Source organism: Schistocerca nitens, chromosome 1, assembly GCF_023898315.1.
Source record: "Schistocerca nitens isolate TAMUIC-IGC-003100 chromosome 1, iqSchNite1.1, whole genome shotgun sequence".
NCBI classification, from domain to species: domain Eukaryota; kingdom Metazoa; phylum Arthropoda; class Insecta; order Orthoptera; family Acrididae; genus Schistocerca; species Schistocerca nitens.
Genome location: NC_064614.1, coordinates 138,894,479 through 138,914,584, shown reverse-complemented (window position 1 = coordinate 138,914,584; position 20,106 = coordinate 138,894,479). Strand labels below are relative to the sequence as shown.

At 43.6% G+C, this 20,106-nt stretch overlaps 1 protein-coding gene across 1 annotated transcript in view; it reads right to left on the bottom strand.

The window, feature by feature from the left end:
- LOC126243332 (inorganic pyrophosphatase) overlaps positions 1 to 20,106 on the bottom strand; it is a 139,417-nt gene that overhangs the window by 68,765 nt on the left and 50,546 nt on the right. The window lies entirely within an intron of this gene.

Genomic DNA, 20,106 nt, shown 5'->3' with positions numbered 1-20,106 from the left:
GCAGACCCGATCACTCACTGGAATCAGTCATAATAGTAAATATATCCACGAGTATCCTACTAGTGCATTTACACTGATCAGTCAGAACGTTATGACCACCTACCTGTAATAGCCGGTATGTCCACCTTTGGCACGAATAACAGCGGCGACGCGTCGGGGCTTGGAAGCAATGAGGTCTTGGTAGGTCGTTGGAAGGAGCTTGCACCACATGTGCACACATAAGTCATTTAATTCCCGTAAATTCCGAGAAGGGGGCCGACGAGCTCTGACGCCACGTTCAATCACATCCCAGATGCGTTCGATCGCGTTCAGATCTGGCGAGTTGGAGGGCCAGCTCATCAACTGAAACTCGCCGATGTGTTCCTCAAACCACTCCATCACACTCATGGCCTTGTGACACGGCGCATTACCTTGGTGAAAAATGTCACTGCCACGGGAAACGCGATCGTCATGAAGGGATGTACGTGGTCTGCAATCAGAGTACGCCATGCCGCCTTGCAGATCTCTATTGGACCCGTGAATACGAGGTGCGGCTAGAAAAAAACCGGACTGATGCTGGAAAAACATTTATTTACAATTATTTACAATTTCATGTTATCTCCTTCAATGTACTCTCCTCCTCGGTCTCTACACCGCTCCATGCGAATTTTCCACTGTTCACAGCAATGCTGCAGATCATTTTCGGTAAGTCCATACATTACTTCCGTCGCTTTTTCTTTTACTGCTTCAACAGTCTCAAATCTAGTTCCTTTCAAAGCTGACTTGACTTTAGGGAAAAGAAAAAAGTCACAGGGGGCCAAATCAGGTGAGTAGGGTGGATGATCTAAGATGGGAATGTTGTGTTTTGCCAAAAACGTCTTCACTGACAACGCACTGTGAGCTGGGGCATTGTCTTGGTGAAGGATCCATGACGTTTTTCTCCACAAATCGTTCCGTTTTCTCCGTACTCGCTCACGTAGGGTAGCCAGGACGCTAATGTAGTAATGCTGATTCACTGTTTGTCCCTCTGGTACCCAATCAATGTGCACAATCCCTTGGATGTCAAAAAAAAAAGAACAATCATCATTGCCTTGAATTTCGATTTTGACATTCGTGCTTTTTTTTGTCGTGGAGAACCAGGAGTTTTCCAATGCATCGATTGGCGTTTAGTTTCGGGATCGTAAGTAAAAAACCACGATTCATCGCAAGTAATAACATTTTGTAAGAAGGTGGGATCACTTTCAATGTTTTCCAGGATGTCAGAACAAATCATTCTTCGGCGTTCCTTCTGTTCAATTGTGAGACACTTTGGAACCATTTTTGAACACACTTTGTTCATGTTGAAACTTTCATGAAGAATCTGCCTAACACTTTCCTTGTCAACTCCTGTTAACTCAGACACTGCTCTGATTGTTAAACGGCGATCTTGTCGAACAAGTTTACCGATTTTTTCAATGTTTGCATCAGTTTTTGCTGACAATGGTCTGCCAGTGCGAGTGTCATCACTGGTGTCTTCGCGGCCATCTTTACATCGTTTAAACCACTCAAACACTTGTGTTCGCGATAAACAATCATCGCCGTACACTTGTTGTAACATTACAAACGTTTCACTTGCAGATTTTCCTAGTTTGAAACAAAATTTGATGTTAACACGCTGTTCTTTCTGTACACTCAACATTTTCCGACGCACAGACAAAACGTCAACTACTTAAAACAGACGCCACGGGCAGACTGAGTGCAGGAGGCAGATGAAACTCGAGCAGTAGGCGGAGCGAGAGTCACGTGACAGGCCACGCGACTTTCAGCCTTATTGCATTCGTTTTATTGTTTCACCAGTACTAGTCCGGTTTTTTTCTAGCCACACCTCGTACACACGTGAATGTTTGCCAGAGCGTAAATATAGGCGCTGCCAGCTTGACCGTCCTACGGTACAGTTGTCAAACTGTTCCCTGGAAGACGACGGATTCGCGCCCTCCCATGATGAAGACAGTATCGGGATTCATCAGATCGCGCAACGCTCTGACACCGTGCCAACGTTCAGTGCCGATGGTCACGTGCCCATTTCAGTCGGAGTTGACAATGTCGTAGTGATAACATTGGCACATGCATGTGTCGTTGGCTGCAGAGACCCATCGTTAGGAGTGTTCGGCGCACTGTGTGTTCGGACACACTTGTACTGTGTCCAGCATTAAAGTCTGACGTTAGATCCGCCACAGTTCGCTGCCTGTCCTGTTTTACCAGTCTGTCCAACCTACGACGTCCGATGACCGTAATGAGGGGTGGCCGTCCAGTCCCACGACGCCTCGATGTGGTTTCACCTTGGTTTCGCCATGTAATAAGCTTCTGTCAACTGAAATTTACAAGTGCAGTTACACCTTACAGTATCTGAAACATAGTTGTGGAGACGTGTCACACAATAACACATGCACTAAAGGGTTATATTCGGGTAAGAAATGTATATGTGCACATAAATATCGAAATATACAGGGTGATTCAAAAAGAATACCACAACTTTAGGAATTTAAAACTCTGCAACGACAAAAGGCAGAGCTAAGCACTATCTGTCGGCGAATTAAGGGAGCTATAAAGTTTCATTTAGTTGTACATTTGTGCGCTTGAGGCGCTGTTGACTAGGCGTCAGCGTCAGTTGATGCTAAGATGGCGACCGCTCAACAGAAAGCTTTTTGTGTTATTGAGTACGGCAGAAGTGAATCGACGACAGTTGTTCAGCGTGCATTTCGAACGAAGTATGGTGTTAAACCTCCTGATAGGTGGTGTATTAAACGTTGGTATAAACAGTTTACAGAGAATGGGTGTTTGTGCAAAGGGAAAAGTTCTGGACGGCCGAGAACGAGTGATGAAAATGTAGCACGCATCCAGCAAGCATTTGTTCGCAGCCCTCCGCTCGAACAAGAAGCACAACATTTCATATTTCAGCAGGATGGAGCGCCACCACATTGGCACTTATCTGTCCGTAACTACCTGAACGTCAACTACCCGAGGCGATGGATCAGCCGCCAGGCAGCCCGTGACACGAGCACTTCATCACTGGCCTCCAAGAAGCCCTGATCTTACCCCCTGCGATTTTTTCTTATGGGGGTATGTTAAGGATATGGTGTTTCGGCCACCTCTCCCAGCCACCACTGATGGTTTGAAACGAGAAATAACAGCAGCTATCCAAACTGTTACGCCTGATATGCTACAGAGAGTGTGGAACGAGTTGGAGTATTGGGTTGATATTGCTCGAGTGTCTGGAGGGGGCCATATTGAACATCTCTGAACTTGTTTTTGAGTGAAAAAAAACCTTTTTAAATACTCTTTGTAATGATGTATAACAGAAGGTTATATTATGTTTCTTTCATTAAACACACATTTTTAAAGATGTGGTATTCTTTTTGAATCACCCTGTATATTCATAGCTTCGCGTTAGTTAAATTTTTAAATACATTTTCCTTCGTGGCTGTAAGGTAGCATCCAACTGACAATTCATACTATTCATTCCTAGTGTTTCTATTTTTGTACCTTTTTGCTCTAACATTCCACAACTCCTGCATTGATTTACATATTTCTATGCACTCTAAAAATAATGCTCTTTCGTCTAGTTTTGAACACGTTTCCAACACAAGAACAACAATGATATCTACACTACTGGCCATTAAAATTGCTACACCACGAAGATGACGTGCTACAGACGCGAAATTTAACCGACAGGAAGAAGATGCTGTGATATGCAAATGATTAGCTTTTCAGAGCATTCACACAAGGTTGACGCCGGTGGCGACACCTACAACGAGCTGACATGAGGAAACTTTCCAACCGATTTCTCATACACAAACAGCAGTTGACCGGTGTTGCCTCGTGAAACGTTGTTGTGATGCCTCATGTAAGGAGGATAAATGCGTACCATCACGTTTTCGGCTTTGATAAAGGTCGGATTGTAGCCCATCGCCATTTCGGTTTATCATATCGCGTCGTTGCTGCTCGCGTTGGTCGAGATCCAATGACTGTTTGCAGAATATGGAATCGGTGGGTGCAGGAGGGTAATACGGAACGCCGTGCTGGATGCCAGCGGCCTCGTATCACTAGAAGTCGAGATGACAGGCATTTTATCCGCATGGCTGTAACGGATCGTGCAGCCACGTCTCGATCCCTGAGTCAACAGATGGGGACGTTTGCAAGACAACAACCATCTGCACGAACAGTTCGACGACGTTTGCAGCAGCATGGACTATCAGCTCGGAGACCACGACTGCGGTTACCGTTGACGCTGCTTCACAGACAGGAGCGCCTGCGATGGTGTACTCGACGACGAACCTGGGTGCACGAATGGCGAAACGTCATTTTTTCGGATGAGTCCAGGTTCTGTTTACAGCATCCAGATCACCTGGATTCATCCGAAAAAATGATGTTTCGCCATTCGTGCACCGAGGTTGGTCGTTGAGTACACCATCGCACGCGTGGTTTTGCCACATATTGAAGACACTCACCACGACACTCCTCGATCACCGACAGGTCGCGCAGTTTCCGAAATACTCGAGCTGAGCCTCCGGGCCATTACCATCTGCTCCTAGTCAAACTCAGGGAGATCGCGCGCCTTGCTCATTCTGCACACGGACAGCACGTTCACTGATAGTACATGCACCGTGCGTGTGTCTGACTAGCAGTCATTCTTCGCCAAGTGACGCTGCTATCACCTATCGTCTATTTCGATAGTACGCCAGTGGTCATAATTTTCTGGCTGATCAGTGTAAATTAGGATGACTACAAAAATCTAATTGTGGGGGAGAGATATGCCAGACTGAGATATACTGAAGTAATCGTAAAGATACATCATTTACTCACAAAGAACGTCGCTTACAAGATCTTGCCCATCTGATTATTGAGTACTGCTCGTCAATGCAGGAAACTTCTCTTGTTGGACTGACAGAACAGGGACAGACGAGATTCGAAGAATGGATGCCCAATGCGACACGAGATCACTTAGTATTGCGAGAGCGTCACTAAAATCGTGAACAACTAATGTTACAGACATTTCAAGGTAAGGTATTGTACATCAGAAGGGCTTACTCTTAAAATTGGAGTCAAGAAATCTGTTACTTCCTTCCACAGACACATCGCGGAATCAGAAGGAGAGGTAGTGCTAAACTTCCAGAGCTCGTCACGTTGTATAAATATTCAGTGGTAATATTAAGAAACAGTATGTATTGGAACGAACAACGAAAATAAGTAGTAGGAGAGGAGAAGTGTTCTTGGAAGTGTTCTGAGCAGTGCCATGCTCCTGGTAACGAAATCGCTAGTGCATGCAGTTCTAGAGCACTATTATAGCTGTTGAAACTCTTCCAATTAGGCGTGGTAGCATACGTCGAACGAATTCAGTTTATATCTCGAGTAGGAACGATAAGAATAAGATTGGGGCTTGCACAATAGATACCCGCGCTATGGTTGTCAGGTCCAAAAGTAGAAAAGCCGAACTTGGCGTTGTATTTAGCGGGACATTTTATCCTAAGAGCCAGACTTCCTGTTTCGAATAGAAATAAAATCAATTAGGTATTTTCAGTCATTTATTAGCAACCAATTACAGTCAGTTTTTTGTGATATCAAGCTTAAATGTGCTTAAACGAAAAAAAAAATACAGTCAATAAACAGCCTTAGAATTTGGCAGTTTTGATAGTAAATAAGTGTTCAGTCTTCCTAATTGCTCGGTCTTCTTCCTAGGAAAGTCTTACGTCAGATTAAACCAAAAGGTCCTCGCTAAACAAAATAAAAAATGATCTTTTTCTGGGCTGGAAAATGAAAAGATACTCAATAACTATGGTAATTTCAGTCATACTTACAAAGAAATGGCAGTAATCTATAGTTGAATATTAATATTTCTCATATGAACCGACTTTATCAAGTACATAACTTTCTTGGGAATCATTTCGTGGAACTCTTGACGGAATAATTTTAAGTTACACAAAACGAAGGTCATTGGTTTTGACTGGACGTTAGTTGTGCGTTCTCTACCTACAAAGCCTTACAAAACCTCGACAGGCAGGACTTGTACACGAGCCGCTGAGAACCAAAGTAATCTAAGTCAAAAAATTTTAGTTTTTGAATTATACCGCCCAGTTTACTCACAATGCACGGAAATCTGTTGTGGAGAAGTGTTGTGACGATAACTCCCGCCGGAGCCTCTTGAGAGCTCCAAGTGTATTCCTCCTCTCACGCTCTAAAATCAAAAAGGCCTTGTAACAGTGCTAGTAAGTATTAGCATTGCTTTCTTTCTATAGATTTGTAACATCCAGATGTTATTAAAGCAGAACTTGCCTTTACAAGGGAAGTTTGCACTACATATTCAAGTCCAGGTTAAAGCCTTCACAAATCAAGCAGTGATGTCTCACATTTAATACATAAACCATAAAACGCATCCCTCTCAACAATGCTGTGCGACCTGTCACCGAGGCAAAAAGGAAAGCCATGATGACACTTTTCCCGTACATCCCTCCGGTGCACTGCGTTTTCTTCAACCAACTGACAACTGCAAGTTCGCTTCAGGAATCTGGACCTGGACATGTTGACCCTTTTGCAGAGGACGATCATGTGGACGGTGAAACCGAGTAAACAGACATGCTCTATTATAAAGCCGCTTGAAATATCAGCATGGCAAAAATTACCTTTTAAGAAATTTCGACATTTAGAAACAACAATTTATTTGCAATCCATAGATGAACGCACTGCTGAACTGTTGGTCGGACTCAGTAGGTAGTATCCTAGGATTAATAAATGTGTGTGTGTGTGTGTGAATTCCTAAGGGACCAAACTTCTGAGGTCATCGGTCCCTAGACTTACACACTACTTAAACTAACTTATGCTAAGAACAACACACACACCCATGCCCAAGGGAGGACTCGAACCTCCGGCAGGAGGGGCCGCGCAGTCCGTGACATAGCGCCTCAAACCGCACGCCCACTCCGCGCGGCTAGGATTAACAACAATAATGCAATTCCAGAATGAAATTTCCCTCTGCAGCGGAGTGTGCGCTGATATGAAACTTCCTGGTAGATTAAAACTTTGTGCCAGGCCGATGCAATTATTTTAACTCAGTTTGTGAGAGAAAAGTGCGTAATGGGAGCAATAAGTGCCGACTCACATTTACTGTATCACTGTACAGTGACTTGAGAATTATATATGTAGGCCTAGAAAACGAGTGCTTGTACCGAGATGTATCGACAGTCACTCTTTTCAGCTGTTCAGCAAAGCTTTATTTTACAACCAGTTGCAGCCTCAGAATGGGACTAACACCAGAGATAAAAAGACTGATATTAGCTGTGAATCATCTGTTTTAGATACAGTTGATAGCTGCATATCGTTTCTCAGCAAGAATTACGCTCGGTATTTTAAGTGGCCGTCCAACGGAATAGACAGAAATCAAGGAAGGAAGTTTACAGCTTCTGCGGGGCTTGGAAAAGACGAGAGAGGTACTGGAAAAGGAAAGCTGTGAGGGTGGGTCGTGAGTCGTGCTTGAATAACTCAGTCGAGGCAAGGTTCCAGTTTCCCGTTCCGGTTCGGCACAGTTTTACGCTACCAGGCAGTTTCATAAAAGTGCACACTGCACAACAGAGTGCAAAATTCAGTCAGGAATAAGGATTAGTGTTTAACGCTCCGTCGACGACGAAGTCATTATAGAATGAGCATAAAGTCGGATTAGAGAAGAATGGGAATGTAAACCGGCCGTCTCCGTTTCAGACGAAGCATCCCGGCATTTGTTACTAGCAGTTTACGGAAACCGAGGAAAACCTGATTCTACATTGCCAAACGGGGATTTGAACCGACGTCTTCCCGATTGCGAATCGTGTCTCTTACCACTGTGAGACCTCGCTCAATGAAATAGGAGGAGGAGGAGGAAAGGTATTATATACCTTCTAATACCTTCCACCACACACCGCACTCCACACAATGGCTTGCAGACTACAAGAGTAGATTAAGACTGTCAAGAAATTGTAATAGCTTCCCGAACTGAGGCATTATATTTGCGTTAACTTATAAAATTGAATGGGCCTTTCATTGTGTTTTGAAAGGAGGAACTCGGCCTTGTTTTCGATTCGAGACAGCGTCACACTTCTGTTGACTTCACTTCAAGGTCGGCTGCCTAATGGGGCTAGTGATGTTTGCTAGCGGCGACGTAGTAGTCCAAGGTAGAACCCTGGAAAGAAACTTCATCTACTATGATCTGGAAAAGATTTTAACTTCATATAAGAGAAGCGAGCGGATATTATCACTTTAAAATATATGAGGAATTCTTGGCGCCTACACTAGGGTGTTAAAGGACTTATTATTTCGCGAGTGTTATCGTTTTCGTTTAGTTGCTTTTGTTCAGTGACCGGCGTTTTGCGTGTATGTAAGCGATGCCAGATCGTTTGATTTTGTTAGCTGTAATGCCAACAACCGTAACACAAAAAGAACTTGAGTAGTTCTTCATACTTCTCTTGCGATGCAAATCTGCAAATTATCTAGCTGTCGAAATGTCGTAGAAAAAACCTCTTTGGATGTTGTAAACGCTCAAATAGGCCCTTGTCATTTCAGAGATGCTATATGACAGACTTTCTAAATTTACCGTTGATGCATTTCCATCGCAATAATTTTCCTTGTAGTAGGAAACGACACATGCAAAAGAAGAAAGGAAGAAACTAAAAGCTTTCACCCCGAAAAGAGACTGCTGATAAATGTACATTTACTGATGAAGTTGTTTGTTTAACTGCAGAATTCGAAATTTAGCGCGGACTTCAATGCGAGATGCTTATAACGGTTTCCACAACGAAACTTTGTCTCGAAACCTGGCAGAACATCCAAAGAGATTCTGGTCGTATGTGAAGTATGTTAGCGGCAAGAAACAGTCAATGCCTTCTCCGTGCGATAGCAATGGAGATACTATCGAAGACAGTACTGCCAAAGCAGAGTTACAAAACACAGCCTTCCGAAACGCCTTCACAAAAGAAGACGAAGTAAATATTCCAGAATTAGAATCAAGAACAGCTGCCAACATGAGTAACATAGAAGTAAATATCTTCGGAGTAGTGGAGCAACTTAAATCATTTAATAAAAGTAACTCTTCTGGTCCATACTGTAAACCAATTAGGTTCCGCCCGCATCTCGTGATCGTGCGGTAGTGTTCTCGCTTCCCACGCCCGGGTTCCCGGGTTCGATTCCCGGCGGGGTCAGGGATTTTCTCTGCCTCGTGATGGCTGGGTGTTGTGTGCTGTCCTTAGGTTAGTTAGGTTTAAGTAGTTCTAAGTTCTAGGGGACTGATGACCATAGATGTTAAGTCCCATAGTGCTCAGAGCCATTTGAACCAATTAGGTTCCTTTCGTAGTATGCTGATGCATTAGCTCTATATTTAACGATCATATACAACCGAAAGACCAGTACCCAAAGACTGGAAAGTTGCACAGGTCACACCAATATTCAAGAAAGATAGTAGGAGTAATCCACTTAATTACAGGCCCATATCATTAACGTCGTTATGCAGGAGGATTTTGGAACATATACTGTGTTCGAACAATATGAATTACCTCGAAGAAAACGGTCTATTGACACACAGTCGACATGGGTTTAGATAACATCGTTCTTGTGAAACACAACTAGCTCTTTATTCGCATGAAGTGTTGAGTTCTATTGACAAGGGATTTAAGATCAATTCCATATTCCAGGATTTCCGGAAGGCTTTTGACACTGTACCCCACCAGCGGCTTCTAGTGAAATTGCGTGTTTATGGAATATCGTCTCAGTTTTGTGACTGGATTTGTGATTTCCTATCAGAGAGGTCACAGTTCGTAGTAACTGACGGAAAGTCATCGAGTAAAACAGAAGTGATTTCTGGCGTTCCCCAAGGTAGTATTATAGGCCCTTTGCTGTTCCTTATCTATATAACGATTTGGGATACAATCTGAGCAGCTGTTTGAAGATGACGCTGTCGTTTATCGACTAATAAAGTCATCAGAAGATCAAAACAAATTGCAAAACGATGTAGAAAAGATATGTGAATGGTGCAAAAATTGGCAGTTGACCCTAAATAACGAAAAGTGTGAGGTCATCCACATGAGTGCTAAAAGGAACTCGTTAAACTTCGGTTACACGATAAATCAGTCTAATCTAAAAGGCGCAAATTCAACTAAATTCCCAGGTATTACAATTACGAGCATTCGGGAGGACGACGGTTCAATCCCGTCTCCGGCCATCCTGATTTAGGTTTTCCGTGATTTCCCTAAATCGTTTCAGGCAAATGCCGGGATGGTTCCTTTGAAAGGGCACGGCCGATTCCCTTCCCAATCCTTCCCTAACCCGAGCTTGCGCTCCGTCTCTAATGACCTCGTTGTCGACGGGACGTTAAACACTAACCACCACCACCTATTACAATTACGAACAACTTAAATTGGAAGGAACACACAGAAAATGTTGTGGGGAAGGTGAACCAAAGACTGCGTTTTATTGGCAGGACACATAGAAAATGTAACAGATCTACTAAGGAGACTGCCTGCACTACGCTTGTCCGTCCTCTTTTTGAATGCTGCTGCGCGGGGTGGGTCCTCACCAGGTAGGACTAACGGAGAACATCGAAAAAGTTCAAAGAAGGGCATCACGTTTTGTATTATCGTGAAATATGGGAGAGAGTGTCACTGAAATGATACAGGATTTGGGCTGGACATAATTAAAACACAGGCGTTTTTCGTTGCGACGGAATCTTATCGCGAATTTCCGATCACCAACTTTCTCCTCCGAATGCGAAAATATTTTGTTAACACCGACCTACATAGGGAGAAACGATCACCACGTTAAAATAAGGGAAATCAGAGTTCGTACGGAAAGAGATAGGTGTTCGTTCTTTCCGCGCGCTATACGAGACTGGAATAATAGAGAATTGCAAGCACTTCAATGTGATTTGCAGAGTATCCATGTAGATGTAGATGTAGAAAAAAGTTGTTGTTTGTTGTGATCTTCAGTCCAAAGACTGGTTTGATGCAGCTCTCAATGCTATTCAATCCTGTGCAAGCTTCTTCATCTCCGAGTAACTACCGCAACCCACATCCTCCTGAATCTGTTTAGTGTACTCATCTCTTGGTCTCCCTCTACGATTTTTACCCTCCACGCTTCTCTCGCCTCTTGTAACTGCCGCCGCACGGTGTAACCGCATGGTCTTCGGCTCCTGAGGTTCGAGTCCCTCGGGCATGGTTGTGTGTGTTGTCCTTAGCGTAAGTTAGTTTAAGTTAGATTAAGAAGTGTGTAAGCCTAGGGACTGATAACCTCAGCAGTTTCGTTCCATAGGAACTTACCACAAATTTCCAAAAAGTCTTATAACTTCCCCTCGACTCTTGTAACTGCGATCTGGTTTTTGTACAAATTGTAAGTAGCCTTTCGCTCCCTGTTCTTTACCCATGCAACCTTCAGAATTTGAAAGAGGGTATTCCAGTCAAAATTCCCAAAAGCTTTCTCAAAGTCTGCAAATGCCATAAACGTAGGTTTGTCTTTCCTTAACCTCTCTTCTAAGATAAGTCGTAGGGTCAGTATTGCCTCGCGTGTTCCTACTTTTCTACGGAATCCAAACTGATCTTCCCTGGGGTCAGTTTCTACCAGCTTTTCCATTCGCCTGTATAGAATTCGTGTTAGTATTTTGCAACCGTGACTTATTAAACGGCCGGCCGGTGTGGCCGTGCGGTTCTAGGCGCTTCAGTCTGGAACCGCAGGACCGCTACGGTCGCAGGTTCGAATCCTGCCTCGGGCATGGATGTGTGTGATGTCCTTAGGTTAGTTAGGTTTAAGTAGTTCTAAGTTCTAGGGGACTGATGACCACAGATGTTGAGTCCCATAGTGCTCAGAGCCATTTGAACCATTTTTTTGAACTTATTAAACTGATAGTTCGGTAATTCTCACACCCGTCAGCACATGCTTTCTTTGGAACTGGAATTATTATATTCTTCGTGAAGTCTGAGGGTATTTCGCCTGTCTCACACATCTTGCTCACCAGATGGAAGAGTTTTGTCGTGGCTGCCTCTCCCATGTGTAACGCCCCAACGACCACCTTAAAGTCAATTAAGAAAGAACATTAAGTAGGGAAAGTTATCATGGCAGTTACGACATCTTTGCCGATGAGCTAACACGAAAGAGTTTTGTCAACAACTACATTGTACACCACTGAGCATATTTGTTAGCGAAAGAGAAAGAAGAAACATCGTATCTCAGCAATGGACAAATAACCATGTGACAAATGTGAAATTAATATCTCAAAAGTTAAGTACAAAGTAATGTCATCAGAGATAACTTTTATGTGGAAGAGAGTTGTAAGCTCAACGAAGAAATTCAATGCGCCTACAATGCTCTTCCACAGCAGAAGTCGCTTGCTAGAACTCATCCAGTGCAGACGTACGAGAGCAGTTCTGATCTGAATTATTGAGATTGCGAATCGTGACGAGATTGTTTTCGAGTTTAAAGTGTTTGTTGCGTGACGGGATTCACGGCTTAAGAAACTTATTTTATGAACTGAGACAGGAACAGATAGACTCATTTAACCGTGCACTATGGATTAATTGAAATCTAATAACGGAATTAGTGAACATTGGACTTGAATTTAAATTAGTTGAACCTTAAGGAGAAGTGAACATTCTATGAAAGAATACACGCAATTAGTCTTGAGTAGGACCCAAGTACACGACATCATGAAGATAAAACAATACGCTAAAGTGTTGAGTTGTGGTAATTGATAAGAAACTATAACTCAATCAGACTGACTTAACTAAACTATTCCGTGTGCGTGTGGTGCGGTAGTTATAAGTATTTAGTGACAAAATAACAATAAACTGTTCGTTACCAGTTAAATACCCGGTGTGTACTACATCATTAAATAGTTTGATGAATGACTAAATCAACGACTACTCATGAAAGACTATTTCACTGAAGTGCAAATATTCATGTCATTAGTTGAGAAGTGAACTTTAAAATATTTTCGTATTACGACGCAATCTTACAAGGACTGAGTCAAAGAGTATCTCTGGATCTCGCAGCATACTAGCGCAATTCCATAGCAACGAGACAACAGCGTAAGAAAAAAACTGTTAACTAGAATATTTCCTTGCAGTCAAGGTGTGTGCTATGCGAACGAGAGAAAAATTAATAACTACTGCAAATCCGGGCAATTAACAATACAATATTAATAATAAAAAGCATCAACTATTGAGATACAATGAGTACGCGAGGAACGCCTTTACGGAAGTTTTTCAGGTTTTTTCTCCCCTAGCAGCTCTACGGCGTCGACTACATCAGCACGCGGCTGGAGTCCGGGGAGCACGCGCCACACAACGCTGTCAGTAGCTCTTACGGAATGTCTTGGGGCCTTGCTTCGACTTAGGTCGTTCAGCGCTCTGTCAAATTCTCCACTCAGTATCATGTCTACCATCTCATCTCCATCTACGTTCGCTTCCATTTCCGTAATATTGCCTTCAAGTATATCGCCCTAGTACAGACACTCTATACAAGGGCGATCTATCTACCCTATAATTATCCTTCCAACTTTCTGCTTTTCCTTCTATGCTTAGGACTGGTTCTCCATCTGAGCTTTTGATATTCATACAGGTGGTTCTCTTTTCTCCAAAGATGTCTTTAATTTTCCTGTAGGTGACATCTATCTTACCCCTGGCGATATGTGCTTCTACATCCTTACATTTGTCGTCTAGCCATTCCTGCTTAGCCATTTTGCACTTCCTGTCGATTTCATTTTTGAGTTGTTTGTATTCCTCAGGAAAAGATAGTTAATAGAATTGCTAGCGACACTGTTGATCCAGAAATAATCAAAATTTACGTCAGAACTCGACGATTTATCCGTTTACAATGGTTGTCATTAAAAGGTAAGACAAAGAAAGCACAGGCAGTTCACCACCAGAAAGCAGGGAAGTGGCGTTTGTCCTCGCTTTAGAGTAGAACTGAGCAATTTTTATGTAAATTAAGTTGTGTTGCAGCGTAGATTAGTGACAGAAGATAAACAACTCTGACGGAGTTATAATTTCTCGAGTTAATTCCATTTCATACTGGCTGTAAGGAGTGTTAAGTGCAAATATTTTTGTATGTGGTACACTAATATGTACACCTGTCAGTGTCATGATTGTTTTTTCTCTGCGTCTAACACTCTTCCCACAAACAACACGTCACTTAATTTACTACCTCATATTTTCTGCATGATCGTAACTGCACCTGTCAGTATAGGCTAACCGTTTTGGCTTCCCACGTCACACTACATCACCTGACCTGTTGTCCAGGGGAAAATAAGCATTAGTGGCTTGCTCTTGCAATACGTACTTGGAGGTTCTAACCAACCTAAAAACATACTACTCTCAATAGCTATAATTATTAGTCTGCAAATGATGTGAGTACTAATATAATGTTGTTTGGCACACTGTCTTCAGTCGCCAATAGAAATATTTGCACTATACGCTTTACAACCTGTATGTGTGAATTTAAGAACCTTGGATCAATATTCTCTCCTCACTTTGACAAAAAATCGGACGGGTATCAGTGTGACTAAAAGTATAAAAAATGTGTACGGCAATTAGATCGGTTAACTCAAATGCTTTGAAGGATTAGAGCTTTGGAAACGACAGCTGAAGTCTTTTAATCTTCTGATGCATACAGAAACAAAATTGAGGTACGCAGATCTTATATTTTTCGTCAAAATCTTAGAAAATTGTGTGCTCGTTTCCGACATTCATTTTGACATAAATCTGCGAAAACAGAGTGTATTTTACTGAGTTTGAGCCGTGTACGTGTTTCTGTGTCATAGTTGCTTGGGTATTTTTAGGTCACCAGAGTCTGTTTAAAAGCTGAGCAAGCTGGAGAATGTATTCGATATTTCGATAGGAACTAAAACATTCCAAAAACACATCGCGTAAATGCGCGACCCACATGTCATAGCGCGATTCTGGAGGCTGATGGCATTCCCTAATAACGTTGCAGCGTCAGCCAATACCAGTGTAGAACGCATACTTCCCCAACCTGTTCAAAACTTGGTACTTCGATATCTGTTTTCACGACATATAGGGTTTTTACGTATGGTGCAAGAGCATGACCTCAATTTTATGGGTTGAGCAAAGAATGCGGTGAGAAAAGTCATGGGATGCCTCTTAATATCGTGTTGGACCTCCTCTTGCCCAACATAATGCAGCAACTCGACGTGGTATGGACTCAACAAGCCGTTGGAACCCTCCTGCAGAAATATCGAGCCACGCTGCCTCTATTGCCGTCCGTGATAGCAAAAATGTTACCGGTGCAGGATTTTGTGCAGTCGACCTCTCGATTATGTTCGATGGGATTCACGTCGGGCAATCTCGGTGGCCAAACCATTCCCCCAAATCGCCAAAAATTTTCTTCAAACCAATCGCGAACAATTGTGGCCCGGTGACATGGCGCATTGTCACCCATAAAAAATCCATCGCTGTTTGGGAACATGAGGTCCATGAGTGGCCGCAACTGATCTCCAAGTATTAATTTTAATTTTAATTATCAACAGCCTCAGTTGCACCGTTTACCTAGAATTTACCTAGGTTTCAGTCGGGATAACCCAATCTTCTTCAGAATAACAGTAACTACCGTTAGTCCACAGTGGATGCCGTGGCGCGCACAGCCACGCAAATACAACGGGCGGCTACCGCTGCAGAAAGCCGCACCTGCAACGTAGTTCCGACGCGTTCCGCCAGCCGGCACTAGAGGCGTTTCCCGCCAAACATGAAAGCAGCCGCGGAATAGGCACGCGCGCGACCCTTTTTTCCGACGCGGATGGTAATACGATGGCATCACCATCCGCCAATCGGGTATCGCCAACGGCCGCCAATCCTCACGGCAGAATCCGCGGAGGAGGACTAGAGCCGCCGGGTTAAATAGCCGGCAGGAAAGGAAACAGGGGTCTTTCGACCCACCGCGGACCGCCGCCAGGAGGAAACATCGTCGCAGCCGGATCGACCAGGTGCCCGTGTTCAAACGCCAGTCTTCGACCCGGAAGCGGTGCCCGTCTAACTCCTCGGCATCCGTGGGAGGGCATCGAGAGAGCACTACCAAGGAACGTAAAATCAGTTCAGTTATAAAAGTCAATTTTATTGAGGTTGTATATTCGTGTTTTGATAATAAATTTTTGGGCAGGACAAAAGCCTTTTTGAAACTTCCTGGCAGATTAAAACTGTGTGCCCGACCGAGACTCGAACTCGGGACCTTTGCCTTTCGCGGGCAAGTGCTCTACCAACTGAGCTACCGAAGCACGACTCACGCCCGGTACTCACAGCTTTACTTCTGCCAGTACCTCGTCTCCTACCTTCCAAACTTTACAGAAGCTCTCCTGCGAGCCATGCAGAACTAGCACTCCTAAAAGAAAGGATATTGCGGAGACATGGCTTAGCCACAGCCTGGGGGATGTTTCCAGAATGAGATTTTCACTCTGCATGGTTCGCAGGAGAGCTTCTGTAAAGTTTGGAAGGTAGGAGGCGAGGTACTGGCAGAAGTAAAGCTGTGAGTACCGGGCGTGAGTCGTGCTTCGGTAGCTCAGTTGGTAGAGCACTTGCCCGCGAAAGGCAAAGGTCCCGAGTTCGAGTCTCGGTCGGGCACACAGTTTTAATCTGCCAGGAAGTTTCATATCAGCGCACCTCCGCTGCAGAGTGAAAATCTCATTCTGGAAAAGCATTTTTATTTTCCAAAGATGGTTATCTGTTGTAAAATTAAGTGGTGTCCTGGCTACACCTAATAAAGCAAATTTTATTATCACGTGGGTGTTGATCAGTGTATATAACAGTGCACATCGTCAAGCTAAAATTAAAAAACCATAAATTATCGTCAGACTGTAAAAACTTATCTGGAACTGCCTCGGCCCCACTTCGCGACCACAGTGCGTCAGCTACGAGTGCTGTACTGGAACTGACCGTAGCGCCGTGAGGCCCGCCTAGGCGGACACAATACCTTGCGCCTGCGCATAAACTGTATGATAGTTACTTCTTGGGACAAGTCGCGGACTTAAATCCTGACCTTGAATTTACTAGTAAAGTGAAATAAAAGGTATAGCTGAGGAAAAGGGCGTATATGTTATCTTGTGCAGAACGCACTTAGATCGACTGTCTTAACATTTATGAAGTATTCATTGGTCATGATATGAGGAAGACATCATGTACTTACAACGTACGGCCTGTCTAGGAAAATTTTGTGCTTAAGCACGAAGTTAATCACCTAAAAAGAACTTAGGGGTGGGAAGGATAATATAAAGCCAACATCGTCATTATTATGACTGGGTCCAGAAATTTTTAAGACGTAATTGTTAAGCACTTGCTTAGCTATGGTTACAACGCATGAACGTCCTATTGACTTAGCACACAAATGGTCATGATTGAACTTCTGAACAAGTCTATATCTAATCTGTAACATCCGGCAATACGGGCCATATGAAATAGATGGTCATTATTCAAGATTAGTATATTTGACCTGAAATGGTCTAGAATCAAGTCAAAAACTAATGCACGTGCCTGATTGAGCTTCTTGACGAAGTTATGGTTATGAGTTGCAGAAAACACTAAAATAGGGATAATGTGGCGGCAATGGGGTACTCAATTTGCCTTCATGGAGGTGATCCACACACATACTGTAAAAACTGTGTGTGGACCACTGCCATCATAATTCGGGCCTGGTGACCACTGCCAGTGAACTTAAGGAATGACAACGGAATTGTGTTTAAAGCTAAAGTGTGACTTGGCGAACATCGCTCCGGTCAACACACTTAAAAAATAATTGCCCGACATAGGTCAATATGTGCTTAAAGAACTAGTCTAAATTATGGCAGGATGATGGGAAAATGTTGATTATTAAATGTTGATTATTAAAATGAAAATTAATATTTATACAGTTGCTGACAGGGCCGCGAAATGTTGAAAATATTTAAGATCTCCAAGTAGCCGAACATAAGCACTTCCAGTCAATGATAGGTTCAGTTTGACCATAGGACCCAGTCCACTCCATGTAAACACAGCCCACGCTTGCACAGTGCCTTGTTGATAACTTTCGTCCAAGGCTTCATGGGGTCTGCGCCACACTCGAACCCTGCCACCAGCTCTTATCAACTGAAATCGGGACTCATCTGACCAGGTCACGGTTTTCCATTCGTATAGGGTCCAACGATTGGCCGTGAGCCCAGGAGAGTCTGTCACTCGCACCGGTCGTCTGCTGCGTTAGCCCACCGACGCCAAATTTCGGCGCACTGTCCTAACGGATACGTTCGTCGTACGTCCCACAGGTTGTTTGACGCAGTGTTGTTTGTCTGTTAGCACTGACAACTTCACGCAAACGCCGCTGCTCTCCCTCGTCAAGAGAAAGCTGTCGACCACTGCGTTGTCCGTGGTGGGAGGTAATGCCTGAAATTTGGTATTCTTGGCAAACTCTTGACATTGCGTATCTCGGAATATTGAATTCTCTAATGATTTCCGAACTGCTTCATGGCTCGGCTCTGACTCCTCTCTAGAATTAAGTCAGGGCTTCACAACATACGTGCTCGCGGAGCAAGCTGTGAGCAGCAAGGCGCGAGCACTGAGCAGCGCGAGCACGCTACCCCCACTACCGGACCAGAGCGGAGAGTGAGGAGAGTCACGTGGGGTACATAACAGCTGCCGCCAGTCGATGTAAATCCGCGGCCACCTGCAGGGATATCACTCACGAATTATTGCTGCGACAAATGAAACAAATAAAGGAGAATGTACACGTGCCACATAATTTTATTAGCTTAGTGTATGCCTCTACCATCTGTAGATACTGAAACTAAGAATTCCACGACAATCCTATATTTTCAACACTTTCACACGGCCATCTGTATCGCTGAGGCACGCAAGCCTCCCCACCAACGGCAAGATCCATGGTTCATGGGGGAAGCTGTCGAAGATGTGGCTACAGTATTACAGACGGGTCAAATGGTGGTGTGCAAACAGGCAGTGCACGGGGAACTGCCCGTACGCGGAACATGTCTGCGAGTACATTGTGTAAAATCCTACGAAACATTCTGCGTTGCAACCCACACAAAATCACCCAAGTTCAGGAGTTGCTTCCTGCTCACCTGCCGGCAAGACAGACACTTGCTTTGGAATTTCTTGCTCGCGTGGAAACGAACAATAAATGGCCATGGAACATTCTGTGAACAGACGAAGCCCATTTCCATCTCCAAGGGCATGTCAGTACGCTGAACTGCCGAATATGGCAACGGAAAATTCGCACACTGGTCAACTAGTCCATTCAAATAGCAGATATACAAGGCAAACCTACGTTTCTAGCATTTGTAGACTTAGAGAAAGCTTTTGACAACGTTAACTGGAATACTCTGTTTCAAATTCTGAAGGTGGCAGGGGTAAAATACAGGGAGCGAAAGGCTATTTACAATTTGTAGAGAAACCAGATGGCAGTTATAAGAGTCGAGGGGCATGAAAGGGAAGCAGTGGTTGGGAAAGGAGTGAGACAGGGTTGTAGCCTCCCCCCGATGTTATTCAATCTGTATATTGAGCAAGCAGTAAAGGAAACAAAATAAAAATTCGGAGTAGGTATTAAAATTCATGGAGAAGAAGTAAAAACTTGGAGGTTCGCCGATGACATTGTAATTCTGTCAGAGACAGCAAAGGACTTGGAAGAGCAGTTGAACGGAATGGGCAGTGTCTTGAAAGGAGGATATAAGATGAACATCAACAAAAGCAAAACGAGGATAATGGAATGTAGTCAAATTAAATCGGGTGATGCTGAGGGGATTAGATTAGGAAATGAGACACTTAAAGTAGTAAAGGAGTTTTGCTATTTAGGGAGTTAAATAACTGATGATAGTCGAAGTAGAGAGGATATAAAATGTAGACTGACAATGGCAAGGAAATCGTTTCTGAAGAAGAGAAATTTGTTAACATCGAGTATAGATTTAAGTGTCAGGAAGTCGTTTCTGAAAGTATTTGTATGGAGTGTAGCCATGTATGGAAGTGAAACATGGACGATAACCAGTTTGGACAAGAAGAGAATAGAAGCTTTCGAAATGTGGTGCTACAGAAGAATGCTGAGGATAAGGTGGGTAGATCACGTAACTAATGAGGAGGTATTGAATAGGATTGGGGAGAA